Raw genomic sequence first — 24,075 nt, 5'->3', positions numbered from 1 at the left:
TTGGCTTCATTGCTTGGCCCATTCATGTTTGACAGAAACAACATAACCTTTTCCAAAGGAGAATATCTCAATATGTGATATTTCTAGTTATTTGATGGTTCTTGTTAAATGCAGGGCCTGTCTGTGTGTTTGGTGGCTATTGTTGGACTCCCACAGGTCCAAGCACGACTTGTCAGGAGGACTCCTGTGCCAACATGGGGATCTGCATCCAACAGTGGGAGAACTACACCTGCGACTGCTCCATGACCTCCTACACTGGGACGCAGTGCAGTGACCGTAAGTTCATTTGTCGTGCTCTCATGTCTAGCATTGCACCACACGACTCTCTGTATTAACACATTGGTGATGCAATAAGTATTTTACTGGACAACATATGAAGTATTGCTTGTTATACAACCTATTAATTTAGTTTCATCCTATTGAGCTTCTTCTCAAAGACATCGTTTAGCAAAACTACAGACGACAGCTCCAGCTCTCAAGGTTGTCCTCACCAGATAATTTTCAAACTCCTCAAATGGGTTTCATTATATCAGTGGATATACATTATTTAAAGAAATTTATTCACCTGCCTTCAAGCTTGTTATGCATGCTGGTTGTTCATGTCTGAAATTGAAAAAGTATGTAAATAAAAGCTCAAAAGCAAAATGGAAAACAAAGTGCAGCCAAGAATTAAGCTGGAAAGTGCTGAAGGTTTGTTTGGAATGCCAAAGATGGAATAAAGGAAGTTTTGGTCGTAAATATGTAATAAGTGCAGTGGTATAGAACTTAGTTTTCCGTGTTTGGCTTTCTAATTTAAAACACCAATTTAAATTAATCGTTTACAGTAATCTGCATAATCGTAAACTTCTTGCAGCAGCAAAACATGTCTAAAGAGGACCATGCAAGGTGTGGGCTGTTGCACATGCCTCAATGAGAGTTTCATCAGAGGTTGTAATCTTATAGCAGTGTTCAGAGTCTTGGTGAACACCAGGCTGAGAGACTGTGACACCACTCAATATCTGTTCAAAGAAGGAAAAGCTGCATGTGCCATTTTTGTTGTGATAACAATAATCCAACTTGTTTGAATATCATGTAGTATACATTTAGTCCTTGGCTTCCATTTGTCTCGGCAGATCATAGATGATGCTGTCTCGATCAATCTTAGCTCTTTTGTGTCTTGTTGTTGAGTGTTTTGTTCTGCTGGTCGAATTGGTCTATGTGTTTCAGCACAGCATCTGAATTTGCTTTTGTAGATGTTTTCATTGCATATTTCTCTTTCCTCTCCTTGGTCTTCTTATGCCAAAGTAATACCCACAATTTTCCAACTCATTTTCAAAACGGAAAGTTTTGCAGATGTTTTTTGCTCACAGTTTCCCAGAACTGTTTCTGCTTTCCTTGTTTTGAGTTATGGGATTAGTTAGGACAGAACATTTAATTTTGTTGTCTCACAACTTAGACCCTCTAAACTCTGAAAAAAGTCCTCTTTCTGTGTGGTAAAAATGTTGAATGTCTTTACATCGGGTCTTTAAGGGAATCTTCTCCTTCTAAAGACAATGTAAGACAATTGCTAGAAACCTTTGTATTTTAAAAAATGGTCAAGTTAGTGGATGCTTTTAACAAACTACATAGCTAACTAAATATCCATATAATGACAATGTTATCGTTTAGCATGCTAACCGTTTCTTTTTTTTAGAATTTACACAAATACCTTATTTTTTTTCCTAGCAGTTTTCAATGTTCTGCTTAAATTATTTTTAAAAGTGACTTCCAATTCCATTTTATACAATATCCAATTTATTTTTAAACAAAAATCACTAAAAATAAAAAAAAGTCAGGGTTGTTTTTCATCCATGATTTGTCTTTGAAGTGATGTAGAGAATAAACCCAGAATGAACATACAGGGTGTGTATGCTACGCCTGGACTCCTCTAATCAAAATAGTACAAAACACTTTTTGAAGCTCTTTTTTTCATCAATTTCCACTTGAGTCTGAGTTTCAGCTCTTGGATGTTCGCGCAACTTATGTTATTTCGATTGAGTCTCGCTGCTCTTTTATCCGTCCTTTGGTGATTTTTGCAATGTGTTTTCTGTCAGAGGAACTATGAGGAGAGGCTGACTCAGAGACCTGACAGTCGTGTTTCCTACCAGAACTCATTCTGTCAAAGATTGACATCCCTAAAAAAGATCCACTGTCATGCATTTAGATACCTCTCATGGTTTTGGGAGTTCCTATGAGTTTAAAATATAGAAGAATGCAAGAACTTTGCGTGTCTGGGAAAATATTTGCTTAATGAGTTTATAAGATGGACCAACACAGCATTTAAGTGTTCAGAGACAATTTATGGGACCTGTTTTTCTTCACAGGCTGAAACATGAATGCACTTAGGCCCTCTACAATATTCCTTCGAAACAGGCAGCTGACTCTACATTGACATGAGGTTGCATCATTGCCTGTCATCGTCTTAGCCTCGGTATTGGAAATTGACTTTACCGTTTCATGTGTTTCCAATTTCCTTGTTTGCCTTCTTTTCGTTTCAGTGAACGGTCACAGTCACTGTTGATGTTGCATCCCCTGACAGTACATGCACCTAAGCAACAGAATGAAATTAAATATTTGCAGTGTATAAAGAAACCTGTTTTTTTAGTTCAATAGAACAACAACCCCTCTATGTTTCATCAAGGTGGTTCTGGTGTGAGAAGGTGATGGAACCAAAGACTGTTTGTTCTTTTAATTCCTGTCCTTATTTGTGTTCTTTTCAGATTTTCTTTCTGCAAAATTACCATCAGGTATTACAATTCCCAATTAGATTGTGACACCCTTTCTTTAAACTATAGAGAGAGACCTAGTAAGAAGAAAGCTTTTTGATAAAAAAATTACGTTAAAAGTTTAAGTTAGGTATCTTTTTCTTATCTACCTGTAAAGGTGGTGTAAAACATTTTAGTTTCCTATTTGTTTTTATGTCTTTTACTTAAACTTGTGTAAATAGATTTAGTTATTTAAAATATTATTTGATTATGAACTATTGTGTTTTGCTTATTTAGGCGGTGATGGAACCATTTCCCAGGATAGGCAAACAAATCTTTCATACACCATATTTTCCCAGAGACATTAAAATACACTGAAAATTAATAAGCTAAATACCACTTTCCAGTTTGATGGTATTGCACTACTGTAAATGTAATCGTTCACAAAACTCTGCTTTATTTATTTATTTTTTTACTATAACACCCACTTGAAATAGGTGACCAGCAGTGGAGTAATGGAAAAAAGGCAGAACAACACAAATATAACTTCCTTAGTTAATAGTAAAGCTTTGGTATCCGCTGGAATGATTCTGAGCTCTGATGGTAGAATTTTACTCCTTCCATCGTAAGGACCAGAAGGTGTCGATAGCTGTTGGAGCTGGAGTGCATATCCATCACAAAGCTTTCACATAACTGTGAGGAGACTGCTAGAAGATGAACTTGTGAAGTGAGGCAATAAACTTAAAAAATGGGGATGAATAACATGCTGGAAAAATAAAGGGACTGTGGAATTGGACTGAGATAATTTATGTCTTTGTGTGGGTCTTTTGAAAGTGAAAGGAGGCTGTGTGTATTAGCAGAGTCAAAGGGCTGGAGGGATGGAGCATTTTTATGAATATGAATTGAACCCGTTTGTCTTGTACAGTTCCTTGGGACAGGATTTGTTGTGGCTTGATTAAACTGAATTGAAGTGGCTCACTTACCTCAAAATCAAACAAGCTTTCCTTTCCAATGCATTACTGCTTAGTGTTTCTAAAGTTTATCAGGAACTTTCCATTTACATTCAAATTTACTACTTTCAATTCTTAATGGATGCTGAATATTATGATGGTAGCAGCCAATGTTCAAGTTGTGAACATCCCAGATATTTACCTCAAGGGCAGACCACCCTGTGCTAACAGGGATTTCAAAACAAATCCTAAAGCACAACCTCAGACCAGAGATGGATAGTGTGATGATCCTTATATGCCATAATGTAAACATTGATCTGGTCTGTTGTGGTAAAGAAAAAAAGTTTAGCTCAACAAGAAACGCACTCGGTTTACCATTCAGTGTTATCTGTGTTTATATGCAGAGGCAAAAATGATCCTGGATGAAGTGGCTGAATTGCCTTCAGCCACTTTATTCTGTAGGTTTTTCTATATTCTACAGCGTGGTCGGACTCCACCTCACCTCATCTCCATGTCCGAAGATTACGCGAGGAGCTTAATCGTTAAGACAATAATCAGAAACATGGCAGGAAGCCTGCAACAGAATGTGTGAAAAAGAAAAATGAAGTTTCTGTCAAGTCCACAGCAAAGTTATATCAAAACTGTGCAATGGGACCTGAAGTGAACTGTGCATAAACAATTGTCTGAACACCTCAATGAACTGAAGCAATGTTGGAAAGAAGAGTGGATCAAAATGACTCCAAAGATGAGAGACTGATATATTCATACAGAAAATACCTGAAGACAGTTATTGCTACTAAAAGTGATTTTTTTTTTCCACTTAGAGAAACAGACCTTTCTTAGTGCCTTGATGCATAAACCTTCTCAATCAAAAATGGGTGTTATTTTTTTTATTCTTATGACCCTGAGCAGTAAAACGCTAATTTCTTACAGGCTGTGAACAAATTTTCAACTGCAGCAGGAAATCGTTAGAATGGGATGAGGTGGGGTAACTGGTCACAAGTGAGCAGACTGGCAGTCTATCAGAGCGATTGGCAGGGTGACAGAGAGTCTATTTTCCTCTTCACTGACCTTTATATGTGTTCTGCTGTGTGCTGGATCCTTCATTGATCTACCAACCTCAAGACTAATCATCAGCACCAAGTGCATCCACGAAGCTGCAGAGCTGCTCCTCCTCCCCTGGTTGTTGGGCTGATATGGCCTAATGTCATTAACTTGTTTTTACAGATATGTGAGATTGATGAAGGAGAAGTTGATTCGTCCTGGTTTATCTCCGGGTGAAGCAGGTACCGAATGAGCTGCGTTAATGTGCTGCTGATAAGCGGAGGATAATGTGTATGTTGTCCTTCACCTTGGTGGTCTTCCTCAGCCGTTGTTTGTTTAATCTTTGCCCTTTCGCTGTTCCAACCCACATAAATCTGGAGCAGGAGGTAAAATAAAAAGAAGGAGAGCAGGAAATAAAGAATGTGTGGTTGTGTGAGGAGGTGGAGCTGGTGTTCTTCAGCTGATGGGGGGCGGGGGGGGAACGGCCATGCATCACAGCGGACAGGTCATTTGAACAGTGCAATGCTGCGTCTAAGGGTTTAGGAGATTAGAGAGGCTAATAATTTCTGAGGGCCATGCTTTATGTTAATGTGACAGGCTTTGCTGTATATTTCTGCTGAGGCGTCGTCTTTGTTGCTCTTAATTTTCCTTTAATGGAACTTTTGTGTTTGTTTCAACAGCCAGCTCACAGATTTTACCGGCTTTGGAATTACCTTGCTTTCTGAAACAGAGGTCGTCCTCTAATTATTTCCCCCAGATAAAAGGAAGGATGCCGCTGGCACACAAAGTTTAGCAGAAACTGTGGACAGGATTAGCAGATTTGGACCCAGTGTCACAGTTTCACAGTTTTACAATCCATTTTTTGCATGTCTCAACAGCAAAAGACATGAGCCTAGATAATCCTAACGGCAATTTCCCCCCTCGCCCCCTAAAAAACACATTGCACACAGTTATGATTAGTTTGAAACATTATGATTAATGAGTAGGAAACCTCCGCACTGATAAGGCTTGCATGACTGATGATTTCCTCTGAAATGCAGATAAAACCCTTTTAATAAAAGAAGTTTTATTTAATTAAAGAGCTTTTGTTTGCTGGTTTAATTAACTGAAACATTCCCTCAGAAAAGATAAGTACAGCTGTGATAAAAAATCCTATAATTTTAGAATTTATCTTGCAAATAAAAAAAAACTTAAACACACTAGTTGGTGAAAGGTGAATTATTTTAACAAATATTATGTTCATAACCCTTTTACGCTGTTGCTCATCTACCTTGTGTTTCAGAGGTATAGGAAACATGGGCTGCCTGGCAAAAACCAGCCAGTTGTTCTGCGCTTTGCTTTGCACACAGGGTCTGGACCCTTGGTTGTTGGGAAACAATTGCTTGGACTGTGTGTCAATCATTTGTCATTTATCCATCTTATCGATGGACAAATGATCAGTTGATAGTTTTCTCTGGTATCAAGAAGGTTGACCCTCTTTCCATAACATGAAGTGTAAAATTTTTCATGTGCTGAATTTCAAAAAGGAAAATATTAACATATTGTAGGATGTTTTTGTTGAATACAACAAAATATGGACTGAATAGATAAAAAATAGCAATTTCCTCACATTGTTAAACTTAGACATGTAAGCATTCACATTCCTAAAGAAGTAGAAGCTACATGATTGATCAGGGGTTCCTCCAACACTTCAAAACTTAATGGCTCTCATGTCGCTTACATTAATCTGATGGTTGAGTAACCTAAATAAAGTTTTATTTATATTAAAAACATTAAATATATTTATTGTTGAGCCCATGTCTATTTATTGAATAATTTAGCAGCAAAAGTTTTTTTTCAATTGAAAATTAAAATGTGATTAACAAACCTTACGATTAACAAACCTTACGATTAACAAACCTTACGATTAACTAGATTAATAATTTTAATTGATAGACTGACAAACTCTAAAGAAAACCTTTTTTACTTGCGTCTTGCAGCCACATTTTATCATGTTGACTCTGAAATAGGCACATAAACCCAGAGGGTCGACGCACAAAGACAGGCACACAAAGTGAAAACAGCTCCAACCTATCTGTCTCCGCAGGTCATAAAATTTTAAAGATAAAGTCCAATGCATATGACTTCAGAAATGTGGAAGTGATGTCTTTGCACAGCTGAGGACACACTGAGAGCTAAAGCCAGACATTAAGTGAGTAAATGTTCAAACATGTCTTATTTAACAACAAAATAGTTTCCAGGCTTCACACACGTGTCTTTTTTTTTTTTTTAGACAGTCTTAGGACATCCATATACACAAAACTGTGCAACTAAACCAAGATTAAAGTTACTTCAGTTAAAATGGCATCAACGACTCTGACTTTGGCAAAATGGAGTGATGCAATATCCTGCAATGGCCTTGAACCAGTTTTTTATTTTTTATTTTTATTATTATTATTTTCTTACATTTCCAATTTCCAACAGCATAACAAACATTTTTGATTGCTGCAGCAGATGCAGAAAAACAAGCAAGCTTTAAAGTGAGTGTGTTATCAAATGGAGGTATGTGGTCTGTAATGTTATGCAGAGGGGAGAGCAGGTTGATAGGTCCTTTCATGTTCCCAAAATGATATTCAGCTTCCCCAGTTTATCCCCTCAGGCAGAAAAGCAGTGAAAGGCCTTTCCTGGCTGCAGCCATCAAAGTTGACTTTCAAAATTTGAATTTGAGGTGTGTCACAAGGATGAAGACATCATACAAACATACCTCTAGATGAAGGTCATTTCAGAAGTCCACAAATTAAATAATTCATGACGGCGAGTTAGAACAGCACCTGCATAATCTTACTGTATCTGTATCTCATTGCTTTCCTACTATTGCGAGCTGGAAAAACATGTTAGATTTGGGAATATTCCTTTATTTAAAACAGAAATGCACTTATGAAGAAGTTTGTTGTTTCTGTCTTAAAATTAAGGCTGAAACAGAAATTGTAATCGAGGTATATCTTAAAGACAGTAGTAAACAACGAGACTACACAAATTAATTTATACTATCTGCATTCATTTCGTTTTTCTGCAGGGAATAAAAAATGTCTATGACAGCTTAATTTGCATTGAGTGGTCTGTTCTTCCAAATAACTACTTTATATGTGTTTTGTGTACAGTGCAGTATTAAAACCAATAAATACATTTATTGTTTAGCACATGTCTATTCATTTAATAATATCGCAGCAAAAAGGGTTTTTCAATTAAAAATGTTATTTTGTCGATATATTCTTAGTTTGTATTGAGCAGTCTGTCAAAGCAAAATTTTACAAATAACTACTTTTTATGTTTTGTGTACTTAACGTTTATTCCTAGGAGTTTTGCTGTAGGCTTCATTGTGTGTAAAACTTCTGGTAAGATAGCATCATTATGTGAAGACATGTTAAAATGCTTTACAGCAGCAGTAAAGCAGTTTGTCTTGGTATCTAATTGATTAAACGTGGGCTGTATTCCTGAAGTTACTGGTATAGAGTTTGGGTGGCACATTGGCACAGTTGTTAGCACTGTTGACTTAATGCGTTCAGATCCTGGTGTAAAGTGTTTTTGCGTGGAGTTTCCATGTTCTTGTGAATGTGTCCTTCCACAGTCCAAATTAATGACTTTTAGGTTGATTGGTCACTCAAAACCTGCCCTGCTTAGATTACTAAGCGAGTGTGTGTACAGACATGGTTGGTTGTCCTTTGTGTCTCTTTATGTAATGCTGCCCCAGGCTTTCAAAAGTCCAACTGCAGATGGGCAATTTTGGGTAATAACAAATCAGGATTTTATTTTATTCTCATCCTGACAAATTGCTATAAATGTTGCAAAAGAAGCAAGAAATTCTTTTAACCATTCAACTAAGAAAAAAAGATTTTATTCCTTAGAGTCCATTATTTGAAATGCATCCATAAGAGACAAGAAAAAAATAATTTTCTTTTCACCTCCTAGTTTGCTCTTTGAGGATAATCATATCCGTCCTTTTTTCAAATTCTGCCTTTGAGTAAACAAACTTTGCCTTTGTTGTTTTGTCCCGAGTTCTCATCCTTGCATCCTGGATTTGTCTCCACATTCCTTCATCCTTGAAGTCGCTCTTTTACCTTTCTTTTACCTCTGTCATTTCTCTCAGCACCTCCTCAGCAGTCGTCCAACCCCTCCTCCTCTTCTCTCCTCTGCACTCCACACTCCCTCTCTTTCATCCTGTGGCAGCTATGGGATCCAGTTCATTTCTGTTCCCTTCGTTAAACAGCCAGAGTGTCCAGACTGAGCGCATACATCAAATGAAGGCTCTACATGGATTTGGACGACAAACAGAAAAGGAGTTTTACTGTCACTGAGATAAGGTGCTTTAGGAGATATTTGAACCCCTTTGGAATTAAAAAGAGGAAGAAACGAGAGGAACACGATAAAGTAAAAAGTCCAGTGGATTTACAGAACTCAGGTTTACGAATGGGTTGCCCACTTTGTGACCTACTTTCTAAGGATTCCTCAAGGTGTTTTTCAAGGAGTGAATGGAGAGATGATGTGAGAATAGTGCAGCACTTTTGGAGCATCCAGTCAGGAGCACCAGCGAAACCACAGCTTTCAAACAGAGGAGGATGCATGAAGTGTTGATCCATCCTGACTTTTTATGGGCCATTCATTGTGTGTTTCAGAGCAGCATATACTCTTCTCAGGTGGATGTTTCTGTTCTTTTAGTTGACCAAGTTTAATTAACTCTGACATGAAAAGTCAGGACTGTTGGAATTACTGGTAGCTCATCGACTCCTAATCAGTTTTATTTGCTTCAACATGAGATTATTTTATTGCAGTATTCTGGGACACAGTGTGACTTTTTAAATATTCATCATCATGTGTCCCATTGGTGCTCTACCACCACGGGGTCTTAAGAAAAGGAGTTCATGTCAATTTCCTGGACTGACTGTCCTCTGCCACAGTGCTTGGATTTGGTGGCTCATTTTGGGATGTAGTGCTGCATCTGCAAAGCAGAGCTCATCCCACAACCACAGACATCGAGTGGCAGCAGACCCATTCGATCAACAACTGTATGTGGGGAGGCATCGCTCCTCTCAGGCTGTATCCATTTACGGCTTTCCAGCAAATCTGAAGGCTGCTCATGGTAAGTGGTAAAACTTCAAGATCTGTAAAGCTTGCAAGATGCTACTCTTGCAACTTCTCATCCATCTAGGGTCCAATAATGTAGAAAAATGGTAGGTCTGTTTGGGGTTTATTGCTTGGTTTTGAAAAACAAAGATGCTCAATAGCTGCATTGTTTAACTTGTTTCTTGCAAGCTGGTGGGATGCTGCAAGGCAGACTTTTGTCAGTGTTGGTTTTGCTAAATTAAGAAGAGTTGTTCAAGGATGTTTTAGGTTATAACTCTAAGACTTGTATTCTGCATTCCTCTCCTCATGTTTTATAGACTTACAGTAGGGGGAGCTGATGAGCTTTCAGTCTTATCTGTTTTCAATTGTTTTATTTAATTAAAGTAGATCTTGATTAATTATAATGTTTTTTTTCCTTTGTGGAACATCCTTACAGCAGTGTGCATCAGGAAACACTTGAAACTAGCCTGTCTAAAACTTTGTAAAGCTTGTAGTTTGTTTTGCTAAAAAGCCAAAGCCATCTATGATAAATCTATGTATGAAGTTCTCCAATATTTTAACTTTGAAATAGTTAAAGCTGACTGAGACAGGTTCTATTGACTGCTTTAGGAAGTGTTTTTTAAACCCATCCTTCACACAACCACATTAACAATACTAATACATATAGCGCCATAGTTGTATTATGGTGCAAGCAAATATTTAGTTTTATTTTTTTTTTGAAAACACCAGAATTTTATGGCAAACAGTAACTGTGACTACTTCCTCTGATGTCCATTAGCACAGGTAGACTGACAGAAAGGCTAACAGCTACCATAACTATGATGGTTATTTGCTTTATTAGACATGTACTGGGTTTCAAATATTCAATGGTTACTGTTGGATAATCTAGTCCAGGTTTGAAGAGTCTACATATTGAAGTTTGTGAACAAGGATAGATTGAAGTTGCTCAAGGATAGTGAAAAACTAGGTGGAAAAACAGCTTTAGCGTTTTCCCGAAGCCAACTTCAGCTCTGTAAAATATAGTACTGTGTAGATATGTTAATGCTTGATCTGATGTTGCTAATGGTAGTCTATACAGAGGAATGGACAGCAGAGGACATAGGCAATCCAGTGGGTGGCAAGCCTTAGAATGCTAGTCACTAACTTATTCAATGCTAATACAAGTGAGTAGTCTCTTTCTCATTTTTCTGCACCAGCCACTCACTTACTCATTACAGAATTACATAATGGCCCTGAATGCAGTGTCATACTTTTAGACAATCAGTACTGCATATCCTCTTCCAAGAAGGGCCCAGCCAAAGCAGAAGACATGTAGCCCTAGATATTTATCCCAAGCATATTAGAGTTTCACTCATGAGGCAGCCATTTTTGTTTAGGTAGGACTAAGAGGTAGGTGGCCAAAAGGGCATAGATGATTCAAGGATTAAATAGATTGTGTAAGAGAACAGTATCTTTAACTTCTGGCTCGTTATATTCTCTTGTGCTCCCGGATTCAATGATCCCACGCGTGGGAACAAAAGCCACACAGAGTTAACAATCGGAGCTCCACATCATGCATTTTCAGAGTTTATTCCAACATTTAAAAGTATAAAATCACATCAACAACACAGAGACTTCATACACATGAAGACAGACCTTCATTTACCTGAGACAAATAAGGAAAAAATGCTGAGGCAGGAAAAAAGGCAAAGACTCGTCTTTGGAGAGTGCTCATGCGTTTTTGCAAAAACAATCTGATTTGTTCCTCTGGGGCCAATACTTTTACTCAAAAGGGCTTTTATTTTGTTTTAATTTATGCATTTATGTGATTAAGGCGTGTTGTTCTCCTTGTATAGATAGACCTAGTTTCAAATTACACAGTTTGGGCAATTTTATTACCTCCTGAGGCCTGTTTAATTTCAGGGCTATGGTGCTTCTCTATCTAGACAAGGGAGACCAAAGGTCAATTAAAACAAGCTCTTCTAATGCCAGTTTGAAATGTGATGTTACTCCTAATTCCTGGTTGGAGCAAAGCCTCTAGTCTTTTATCAGAGTTCAACCAAAACCCAACCTGTCTTAAACCTATTTTATTCCCTCCTGGGCAAATTCCTACAAATACAGATCAGTGCAGTAATTTTACATTGACAAGAAGCCTGGTACGCAAAGTGGTTCAGAACTTCTGCATCCTCTTGGACTGCATGTAGTTGTTACTATAAAACTACAAATTAGACTACTTCAAGTCATGTTAATTTTAACTAAATGGTATTCCACTAATTAAATTGCGATTATTGGTGGTATTATGTGTTGTTAGTGTGTTTGTCATTAGGTTTTAGTGTTTCTCTGTGGGAGATGACTTGAATGTCTCCTCCTGTTTATTTGAGACAAGGCCTGTGTGCCAAAGTTAATTTATGACGCGTTTCCTTCCTGATAACATTTTTTTCTGCAGGCCCTAGGCCCTAGGACAGGGGTGTCAAACTCAATTTCACCGAGGGCCACTTCAGCATATTGTGAATGTGGCCCCCCTCAACGGGCCACATTGACGGTACAAATCAGGAGTGCATCCCTGCTAAAACACACCCCAGACAAAAGGTTGACTTCCCTCATTCAGTTCTGTAGAGGCTTATAATGAGTCAGTGGTCAAGGTGTGTTAGAGAAGTAATCCATCTAAAGTTGCAGATGGTAGCTCTGAAAAACTAGACTTGGGCACCTCTAGCATAAATGTATGAAAATGCCATGTTAAAAATACAATAAACACCTCATATTGTTAAATAATTGATTTTATGTATTGAAGTTTTAAATATTACATTTGAGTTTCCATGGATGTAAAATTACTGCTCAGTTTAAAAATTACAATATTTAAATCAGTGTTTAAAGGTAAGCAAACAAATAATAAAAACAGATTTAGTCTCAGAGGCAGCTGAAATCAATTAATTAAAAAAATCCTTTCTGAATATCATCTCATGGACTCTGAACTAAATGCGTCTTTCTGACCGGGAGCTGACAGCGTGTTGAATTTGATTGTAATTTCACGGATAAAAATAGTACATGCCCATTTTTTTTTTTTTTTTTTTTTTATGTTGTTGGTCAAGATAAGGATAACGGATAACAAAAAAAGTCTAGCGTGACCTGCCGCCCTGACACCAACTCACACGCATCTTCATTCACAGTCTTACTTATAAGTCTATTTTTCTTTTCTTGGACGTTTTTTGTTCAGTTTTATTCGCTGGGAAAATCAATAAGCAGCTTGAGGTGACTCTGCTGCTCTCTAGTGGCGAGAAGCCGTAATGTTGGCTGGTAACAATCGGAATGCATTATGGGAGATGTAGTTTGTAGTCAATTTGTACTCAAAACCTATTTTAAGTCAATCATTGGCCTATAAAATGCTGGGGGCCACATGTGGCCCGCAGGCCTTGAGTTTGACACATGTGCATTACACCAAAGAACTGTCAATTGGTAATTGAAGTAAAGTAGCTTCGATTTCAAAGAAGCCTACATTGAAGTCGATTGGCAAATGAACCATCACAAAAGAGGAAGGCTCTTGTTGTTTCACTGCACCCCAAGAGATGCATAACCTACAAAAACCGTTTCTGTCTGGTTTCAAACCAGAGACCGTTTGCGTGTAAAGCCAACGTGATAACCACTACACTACAGAAACTGAACTTCTCTGCTTTGTTTCAGTTTGAGGTTCCAAAGTTGATGATGTGAGATGCAACGCATGAAAATTTTAACTGAGGCTTGCACTCAGATGCCTGGATTCAGAGTACAGACCATGACACCACAGAACCCTTGTTGACCTTTAGTAAACACCTGTGATGTATAGAACATGCAAAATCTGTTTTTGAACCAGAGACCTTTTGCGTGTAAAGCCAATGTGATAACCACTACAATACAGAAACTGAACTTCTCTGTTTTGTTTCAGTTTGAGGTTCCAAAGTTGATGATGTGAGATGCAACGCATGGAAATTTTAACTGAGGCTTGCACTCAGATGCCTGGATTCAGAGTACAGACCATGACACCACAGAACCCTTGTTGACCTTTAGTAAACACCTGTGATGTATAGAACATGCAAAATCTGTTTTTGTCTGGTTTTGAACCAGAGACCTTTTGCATGTAAAGCCAACGTGATAACCACTACACTACAGAAACTGAACTTCTCTGCTTTGTTTCAGTTTGAGGTTCCAAAGTTGATGATGTGAGATGCAACGCATTGAAATTTTAACTGAGGCTTGCACTCAGATGCCTGGATTCAGAGTACAGACCACCACAGAAACCTTGTTGACCTTTAGTAAACACCTGTGATGTATATAACATGCAAAATCTGTTTCTGTCTGGTTTCAAACCAGAGACCTTTTGCATGTGAAGCCAACCTGATAACCACTACACTACAGAAACTCATGCTCTTTGCACTGTTCCTGGTAGATGATCCAAATTTTGTTAGAGACTAATGTCAACAATGGGTATGGAAGAATGTCAAATACTTATACCACAGATCCTCTCAGAGAGCACAGTAACTTGGTGAACAAACTGCCAGACTTATACTTGTGCCTAATTTCACATTACAGTCCATAAACTAAGCCTGAAATCAAAAAATTGTATTGAAGATGTCATTAGCAGAGACAAATGGTTCTACAGAGACTTGGCTAAATGGCTATAAAATAAAATCAATACTTACAAATAAAAAATGGTTCAAAAATAAAATTAACACATTAAAATAAAATGAAAATATCTCTGAAATACAACCAACACTTGAAAATTAAAAATGGTTCAAAAATACAATCAACACTTCAAAATACAAAATCTCTGGAAAATAAAATATTATGTATGTTGTTTTGAAAAACATCAGAATATAAGCACTTTTATCAAATCTTCATTGTGGTAAGATCATGTAAGTTCTTTTTAAATCCATGGAAACTCAACAGTTTGTAAGGTAGGTGAGTTAGCTCAGCAGGTTAGAGCACGGTGCTGGTAATGCTGAGGTCATCGGTTCAAACCCCGTATGGGGCAATTCATGTGTAAGGTCTTTCAGACAATCAACACTTCAAAATAAATAAGGGTTCAAAAATAAAACTACCACTTCACAATAAGTAAGGTTTCAAAAATAAAATCAACACTTTACAAAAAATAAGGTTTCAAAAATAAAATCACCACTTCAAAATAAATAAGGTTTCAAAAATAAAATCACCACTTTACAATAAATATGGTTTCAAACATAAAATCAACACTTCAAAATAAATAAGGGTTCAAAAATAAAATCAACACTTTACAATAAATATGGTTTCAAACATAAAATCAACACTTCAAAATAAATAAGGGTTCAAAAATAAAATCAACATTTCAAAATTAAAAAGGTTTCAAAAATAAAATCAACACTTCAAAATTAAAAAGATTTCAAAAATAAAATCAACACTTTACAATTAAAAAATTTATTTTGAACCATTAAAAAAATGGTTCAAAAATAAAATCAACAGTTCAAAATGTATAATGTTTCTGTCTGTTGAGTCCATAAACTAAGCATGGGATCAAAAAATGTATTGAAGATGTCATTAGCAGAGACAAATGGTTCTACAGAGTCTTGGCTAAATGGCTAAAAAATAAAATCAATACTTACAAATAAAAAATGGTTAGTAAGTGCATTACAAACCTTTGGTTGAAATGGCGCGTTAAATTCAAGTCTCCATTACAGACCAGAGAAAACTAAAGAGAATGCAACACTGTGTTAATCCATTTGAGGAATCGGCAGTTTATCTTGAGGAAATAAATGACGATGCAAAAGTTAATTAGACTGTAACACGCGCAGTCCGCTGCTCAACCACTGCGGACGTGGCTCCGCCGCTGCAAAGAATAAGAAACCGCTGGAAGTAACTCATCCAGCGGATTTAACAAATGGAGCCTTCTGGGTTCACGTTACCCAGGAGAGCGGCTCTCTGGAGGAGCTGCAGACATAACATCTGTCCGTTTGGGATAAGCGAAACCACGCAAAAAAAAAAAAATAAAATCCTGGTAAAAGCGCACACCGGACCGCACAGGGTAAAACACTCACAGAGTTCAGTTGATCTGTTTGGATCAGACAGATCCAACTGACTGATGAATTAGTGCAGACGTTTCTGCAGATGGGAACCAGGAGGAAGTGCGTTCAGGTGAAGTGATGCTAATTTAAGTGAAGTCGCTTAATTTAATTTATTAAAAGTTATTGGGGCCTCAGTCAGTGTTTTTTGTCACTACGAGAAAATGTAGATACATTCATCTGCTTAATTTGTGATGGGATCTGGATTCACGGTGAATATTAACTAAAAAGCATAAAATGCGACTAAATAACCGATGTTAATATGATTGTAATTTCAAGGATACAAAAAAGTTTTTTTATGTTGGTCAAGATAAGGATAACAAAAAAAAGTCTAGCGCGACACCAACTCACACACATCTTCATTCACAGTCTTACTTGTAAATCTATTTTTCTTTTCTTGGACGTTTTGATGTTAGCTTGTCGATGTCTCAGTTTTATTCGCTGGGAAAATCAATAAGCAGCTTGAGGTGACTCTGCTGCTCTCTAGTGGCGAGAAGCCGTAATGTTGGCTGGTAACAATCGGAATGCATTATGGGAGATGTAGTTTGTAGTCAATTCGTGCTCAAAACCTATTTTAAGTCAATCATTGGCCTATAAAATGCTGGGGCAGGCCACATAAAATGACATGGCGGGCCACATGTGGCCCGCGGGCCTTGAGTTTGACACATGTGCTCTATAGTGTTCTTTGATGTGCAAACACATGGATTAGTTCTTGCAGGAAACTGCATCCACTTTCATTACTTTTGCTCAGCTTGGTATCTGATCTGTGTTTGAAATATGAACTCTGACCATGACTCTAAAACAACCGACTCCCAGTAAATATTTCATTGTTCAGTGACTCCCCACGGATAAAGATAAACAGATCTCTACATCTCCCTTTTAGGTTAGAAGTGGAATAAACAAGCCAGGGATTATTTGGAAACACACTTGAAGTGTCCTCCCCTGTATTAGCATATTCTTTTAGGGGGTGAATAAAAGTTTTTCTCATTCTTCAGCAGGCATGGAGAAAATGGCAGCGTTATTATCAGGTGGCTAATTTGCACAGACTAAAAGCAGCTTGTGGAGAGAAGGGGTGAGGGGATTCTGGCTCGGGCAACAAAGTGCTTTTGTGACAAGCATGATCAGCCAGAGCCAAGAATCGCCTCCTCTGCCTGAGTCTGCTCATTAGCATTAGCTAGCCTCTGTGTTTGTTCACACATGTGTCAGATTGCGTAGTTTTCGTTTGCTCAGTAGGTGCAGAAAATTAGTGTTCTCACAGACAACCGCAGTGCAATTGTCTGAATACAGATGCACTCGTTCTCCAACCCTAACTGGTCCAAATAGTTTATTGAAACTTCCACGTACATTCACATTCAATTAGGTTCCTCCAGTGGGGCACTCTTTAATAATTTAATCGAAATAAGAGTGGACAAAACACATTTGGGTTGTTTTGTTAGGATAAGAAAAGGTAATGATCTATCTAAAATGTGCTCATTTTCTGTTTAGAGTCTGCACATTTGATACAACAGCATCTTGGTCCCTGTTGCCATGAACCCCTGCAAGACCTACTCAAGCTGACATATTTGATTTCAGTTTAAATTTTTTTTGGCAAAATAAGTGGTGTGTTTAAATCAAATATTTAGTGATGTGATATGGTTTTACTTATACTGGAAAGTTTACTACTTGTTATTGCTGATGGTTTTTGTTTTCTGTTCCCCTAAGCTGGAACCATGTACATCTTTGGCAAAGGGGGAGGCCTCATTACATTCAACTGGCCAGCTAACGAGAGACCGAGCACCAGAACCGACAGGCTGACCGTTGGCTTCAGTACATCCCTGAAAGATGGCATATTGGTCAGAATTGATAGCGCGCCTGGTCTGGGGGACTATCTTATGCTGCATATAGTGAGTAATCATAAACATCCATCCATTCTTTCTTTCCGTGTTCTCATCTGGCATATTAATTCAGTCCATTACTAAAACTGTCCATTGAAAGATGGCATTTTAACTACATTTTCATGCAAATTACAACAACGATCATATGTTTATTTATTTTCTTAATTTTGACAAGAATACCTTTGGCATATTTCTTGTTGTTGACATCATGTTTCCAAATATAGATATGGAATTTAAGGTTTCTAGTGAGTTCTGATTTAAAAAAAAAAATAAAAAATGATTATCAAGTTAAAAATGTTTCAGAAACATTTTACTTCTTGAAGTACTGAAACATGATTTATTTATTTTTTTATCAGTAAATGTTTACTCTGTCATCACCTTCAATTCAAGCCCAAATCATGATTCATCCACTCCCCTAAATTCTATGTAAATCATCCATGCAGAAGTAATGACTCTTCAAATTTCAGTAATAATTCCCAACCAAACAGAACATCAATAACGAGAACTCCCAACATCTCAGTACAATAACAATAGTATTTCCTTACTTCAGGAACAAGGGAAGATTGGAGTTACCTTCAACATTGGGACTGAGGACATCACTGTTCAAGAAAGCAGCACCCCAGTGAATGATTTGAAGTATCATGTGGTTCGTTTTACCAGGAATGGTGGGAATGCTACGCTGCAGGTGGATAACTGGTCAATCAATGAACACTTCCCTACAGGTACAGCAATAACAGTTAATTCTCACCTGCATAACAGACTGCTTAAAGAGCTCTAATGAGGCAGTGGAGTCACAGCCTCAAAAATGAATGCAATTAAAGTTTTGGCTCAATGTATTGTCATGTTCAAAAAAGAAACTTTGAATTTTAGTAATGACATCCAAGGTCTTTGTTGCTTTTTATATCTTCTTTCCCTTTCCGTCAACCTGGTTCACAATTCCTTTTGGTCAAATATATTCCATTTCTTCATAATGTGATCAGCTCTCAGGAGCATTGGTTTTCATTTAGCTAGTGGACACACAAATGTCTCAGACTGCATGGATATCGAAGAATTTACTAGCATAGTCTCTAGCTAACATATAAGAACTGTTTTACTGGGGGTTTTTTTATGCAACAAGGGTCAGATCTAAAATAAATCTTCCAGCTAAAATTATTTTAATCTGATGTAAAATGTACTTGAGTTTTTCACAATGCTGATATCAATAAATGTTTTTATAAATGTCTTCTTAAACTTTAAAGGGAACAGCGACATTGAACGCTATCAAACGGCCAATAAGAAAATTCCTTTCAAATATGTCAGACCGGTAGAAGAATGGCTACAAGAGAAAGGTAATTTAAAATAAAGACTTTCTGTGTGTCTCCACTGTCCTGATGTTTAGTTGCATAAGATAGTGGTATTGAAAGCATGTCTTTGTTTCAGCACTTCATACATTGTGTTTTTAGAATGCTTTAAAGCTATTCTGTTGCAGATTTTGACATAGTCCCAATTGTTCTTATGTACCAAAATAAATCAGCCTTAAATAAAAGACAGGAAGAAGTACATATGTTTTTATTCTTCATAAGTCAATGCATGGTGATATGTTATTGATCATAAGTCAATGCATGGTGATGTGTTATTGATCATAAGTCAATGCATGGTGATGTGTTATTGATCATAAGTCAATGCATGGTGATGTGTTATTGATCATAAGTCAATGCATGATGATGTGTTATTGATCATAAGTCAATGCATGGTGATGTGTTATTGATCATAAGTCAATGCATGGTGATGTGTTATTGATCATAAGTCAATGCATGATGATGTGTTATTGATCATAAGTCAATGCATGGTGATGTGTTATTGATCATAAGTCAATGCATGGTGATGTGTTATTGATCATAAGTCAATGCATGGTGATATGCTAGTAGAAATGAAAGTTGACTTTAGCTGGTCTGTTTGTAGCTGTATTAGTTACACAAACATGTTCATTTAAGTTATAATCTGAAAGATATAACCTTGAAATAAGATATAATTAATATAAGAATGTAAGTAAGTGATATATTGAAGTGTATTACTTCAAAATATGTTGACGTAATATATTTGTATGTATAAAAAAGTTATATTTTTTGAGAAAAGGTAATTCAAGAAAGCTTTAAACTAACATGCAAATGTATATTTAGAGCCAATACAACATGTATTGCTAACAATTGTACACCACCCTTCAACTAGGCTATCACACGCCTAACTGAAAGAAACATAATTAACGTGATTTTATAGCTTGATTTCCAGATACAGAAAATGAGATATATTAACGACCTTTAGATCCTGGCCTGTTGAGTTGCTCATCATAGTCTTTTTTTCCTGCCTTTATTTTCTACGAAAGTTTAAGAGTGACATGGCTTGCTGGGGGAATATAGCATTGACTTGGTGACAAGTTCATCCATTTTAGCTGCATTAAGGGCCAATAACACAGGATCTATTTTTGGACATTTAGTTTTTTTAATCTGTGCATAAAATCAAACTGATTGAACTGCAGTTGAGAATATTTTTATCCCATAAACTATAAATTTGAACTACTATTGCTTACGTATGATTATTGAAAAGTTCTTGCTGATGATTGTTTCTTCCTGTGGATGTCATTTTTTTAGGACGACAGCTTACAATTTTCAACACTCAAGCAACAATCACAGTTGGAGGTAGCGACAGAGGCCGACCTTTTCAGGGTCAGCTGGCGGGCCTGTATTACAACGGCCTGAAAGTATTGAAAATGGCAGCTGAAGCCAATGTGAACATCAAGATTAATGGCAGCGTGAGGCTGGTGGGTAATGGATCCAGTGTGGCAGGTTCAGCCAGGACCACAACCATGACTCCAGAGTTATCCAGCAACGTTTTAGAGTCGACCACCACGACCACGACAACAACCACACGGAAACACAGATCCTCCACGGTACAGGTGGGACGGTCATCAAAACTTTGTCAATGTCTTTCTTTTCTTTTTTTTTTTTACTTTCTTTCAAAGTGGTCTCTTAGTTCTCAAGGCTTTGTAAAGTCTCTTAGTTTTTAAATACAGTATCCTTGAATGCATTTTCACTTATTTTTAGTACAGTTATATAAATAATAGTTTTCAGAGGAACTTTTTCTTTTCTTAGGCCTTCTAACTCTGACCTGTAAATTATTGATGCAAATATTTGACGAAGCAATTTTAACTCTAACAAGGTGATTATTACTAAAGAGCCAGGAAATGGAGGCAGTTGTACTACTCACATTTTACTGATTTATTTAAAAATGGGGGGGGAAATAAGTAAGTAAATAAATAAACAGCATCAGTTTTAAACACATATTTAATGAAGAATCTGATGAACAACCAAATGTTGATTAAAAACACATGGTATTAATTTAGCTTACATTAGTTTGACATAGCTTAGCTTACCTTTGCCAGGCTTATTTCATTTCTGTTAGTGTGCTGTGCAGTGAATAGCTTTTATCCTGTCATTCACTGTGAATTAGTGAGTAAACATTAAAAGCTTTTCAAAGTTGTAAAAATACATAATTCATTATTTTATATTCCTCTGCATTAGTATTTTTGAGACCAATTAGTCGTACATCATAAGCATTTTTTATTTTTTTATTTTTATCCAAAACATTTTCTACATTACAGTTTATATTTTTCCATCAGTTGTGTGGAGTGAATGTACTTTGTATGACCTGGGGACAATGTCGAAAAGACATTTAAACGGCAAACGCGTATTTGTTTTGCCAATAAAAGATGCCAGATAAGGACTACAAGCCAAAATTATTTCTGCTACATAGGTTTATCTCCATGTTAAGCAACGCTTATTAAATATTTGATGGTTATTTATTAATGACTACAATCTGTTATTGACAAAGGAGGCCGTCAGTAAACCTCCAAACTTCTCTGTTCACCCTGTTTGTTGTTTTTCTGTGCTTTCTCCTCACTCTGGATACGCTTTGTGGTATGGTCTGATGAAGAAGCATGGGGCAGAGGAAATCGTGTCCTCTGCAGAGTGTTCAAGCGATGACGAAGACTTGGAGGAGTGTGAAACAATCCATCCAGGTGGGCTAGGTTAGTTTGCATTTGCTTGCTTTCTTTGTGCACACTCATCTGCAGCAGAGGATCATATGATCCTCAAAGCATCACCTCCCCATGGTTATACAAAGTGTAACTTAAGCGCTTACCAGCTTTAGTTGCAAAGCATCCAGTGTAGTAACAGGAATATGTTCCAGGTAAAACTGGAATATTAAAAAAAAAAAAAAAAAAAAAAAAAAAAAAATCGGAAAAGAAAATTAGTGTGATGCTAGCTGACATTAGATCTAATATAACGAGCTACACTTGCACATGGGGTCTTTTAAAGTGGTAAACATGGTTTCCAGAATACATACAAATGTTGACAGCTGAGAGGAACAATAGGAGTTAAAACATTTGTGGAATCTACATCAGAAATCTGTCAAATTTGTATGGAGGTGAACCATGTTCTCTGCACTGATGCTGCTAAATGTGTTTCATCCTGTTTTAGATCATCGCTCCTGCAGTTCACAGCTCTTCTGATTTTCATTTAAAATACTGTATTTCTAAATATGTCCATTGATAAATTGAGAAATGTCTCCAGATTTAATTTCAGTCTTTTTTGTTCTCATTTGTGTTTTTTTTTTGTTTTTTTGTTGTTGTTTATTTTTCACATTTAGAAGCTTGCACTGGTAAATGTGATAGAGAACAGATATCATTGAATTTCTGTGTACAGGTTTTTCTTTCTTTGGGTCATACTTTTGCTCTAAGGTGTACTCATTATTCTGTCTTTTTGTATCCAAATAGATTCAAAAATTTTGATAACTTAAGTTAATCAATCAATTTGAAAAAAAATGGGAATCTCCCTGATATTAAAAAGTATAGCTTTGACCTATTTCAGTGATAATGCCAAATGATAAAAATAAAATTTCTCTATGAAAAAAAAAGTCTTTGCAATGAAACAGTTATAAGTGTGGACATTAACACTTCTTGTAGAAAGCATACAACTCTATGTTTGTTACCAGTACTTTGCATCTGTAGTACATGGTACAACTAATATTTTTACATACATTTTTCTGTTTGATAACTTACATTCCCTTCAGCTATCCTGCAACTAATGGCCTATTTTCATGGAACTTAAAATATACCTTTCTTGAATTTGCAGGTTATTTTCTCAGAACTTGCAATTCACTTTCCTGAAATTTTGAATTCCCTGTACAGGAAATGCAAATATTTCTTTTCAGAAACCTTGTGGAATTTACAATTTTTATAGATCTTGCCGGTTGGTGTGTTTTTTTCAAAACCCAACGGTTGTTTGCTGCACATTTTACAGGTGTGTTTCTAAACACCTTACACATTTCCTTCCTCAAACTTATGGCAACTTTCCTTGAACTTACAGGTTTCTTTCTCAGAATATACCGGTTTCCTGTCAATGAATCACAGGTGACTTTCCCAAAAGTTTCCTAGAATCATATCATTATACAGTATTCCTGAAATGTATGTTTTAGGATAAGAGTTACCTATATTGGAATAAATATGGCCTGTGAGTTCTGGGATAGAGACAACTAAATTCTAAAAAAAAAAAAAAAAAAAATAGAAAAAATAAATAGAAAAAAGTTAGATTTCAAAAAGTTGTTAGGCCAGTTCAGACTGAGTCAAGTTTGTAAAGCTTAACTGAGTGGTCATACTTGCACTATTGTTCTGCATTTAAGATAAAATTTCATTTTAGAATTTTTGAAACTTCTACTTAATTTGTGAAAAAAATGCAAGTCCTCTTTCTGACTTTGGTTTCTATAGAGTGGGACCTGTTTCAAAATCAGAAAAAAATATTGTTAAGATCATTTCTCTTGCATCATGTACCATCTTATAAAATGAACTAAATGCATCAATATGCCCCAAATTTCAGGTAAATTAATATAAAATTACTATGTAACCTGCATGGTTTATAGAGTCCTCAGGTGTGACAAATAGCCACATTGTTCAAGATAAAAAAAGAAAAAATATCCTAAAGAATAGCACTAATTTTGTAACTGTATTTACACATGCACGGTTTCATGCTTTCTGCAATAAGTGAACAATTCTTGAGAAAAATCTGTAGTTGAACCACTGTTTCATACTTTTATGTTTAGTTCTAAATTTAAAACTTTACCAAACATTTAAAGTTGGCATGAAATGGATCTTCTAGATTTATATGGCTAAGTAAATATTTGACAAATCCAAAAAAAAAAAAAAATGTTTGGTTTAACAGATTGCCAGATAGACTGCCAAAATATATTTAAGTCAAGTGATATGTCAGTTAACTTCACCAAAGGTCAAAGGGTCATTCCCAAATGTTTT

At 36.5% G+C, this 24,075-nt stretch overlaps 1 pseudogene; it reads left to right on the top strand.

The window, feature by feature from the left end:
* Positions 1-194: 194 nt before the first annotated feature.
* Positions 195-24,075, top strand: part of LOC148152835 (neurexin-3a-beta-like) — a 36,127-nt pseudogene continuing 12,246 nt past the window's right edge.

Source organism: Poecilia mexicana, unplaced genomic scaffold (assembly GCF_051168715.1).
Source record: "Poecilia mexicana isolate PSO_F unplaced genomic scaffold, ASM5116871v1 scaffold_22, whole genome shotgun sequence".
Taxonomy (NCBI): Eukaryota; Metazoa; Chordata; class Actinopteri; order Cyprinodontiformes; family Poeciliidae; genus Poecilia; species Poecilia mexicana.
Note: the sequence above shows the minus strand (reverse complement) of the source record. Positions and strands in the feature narration are given on the sequence as shown.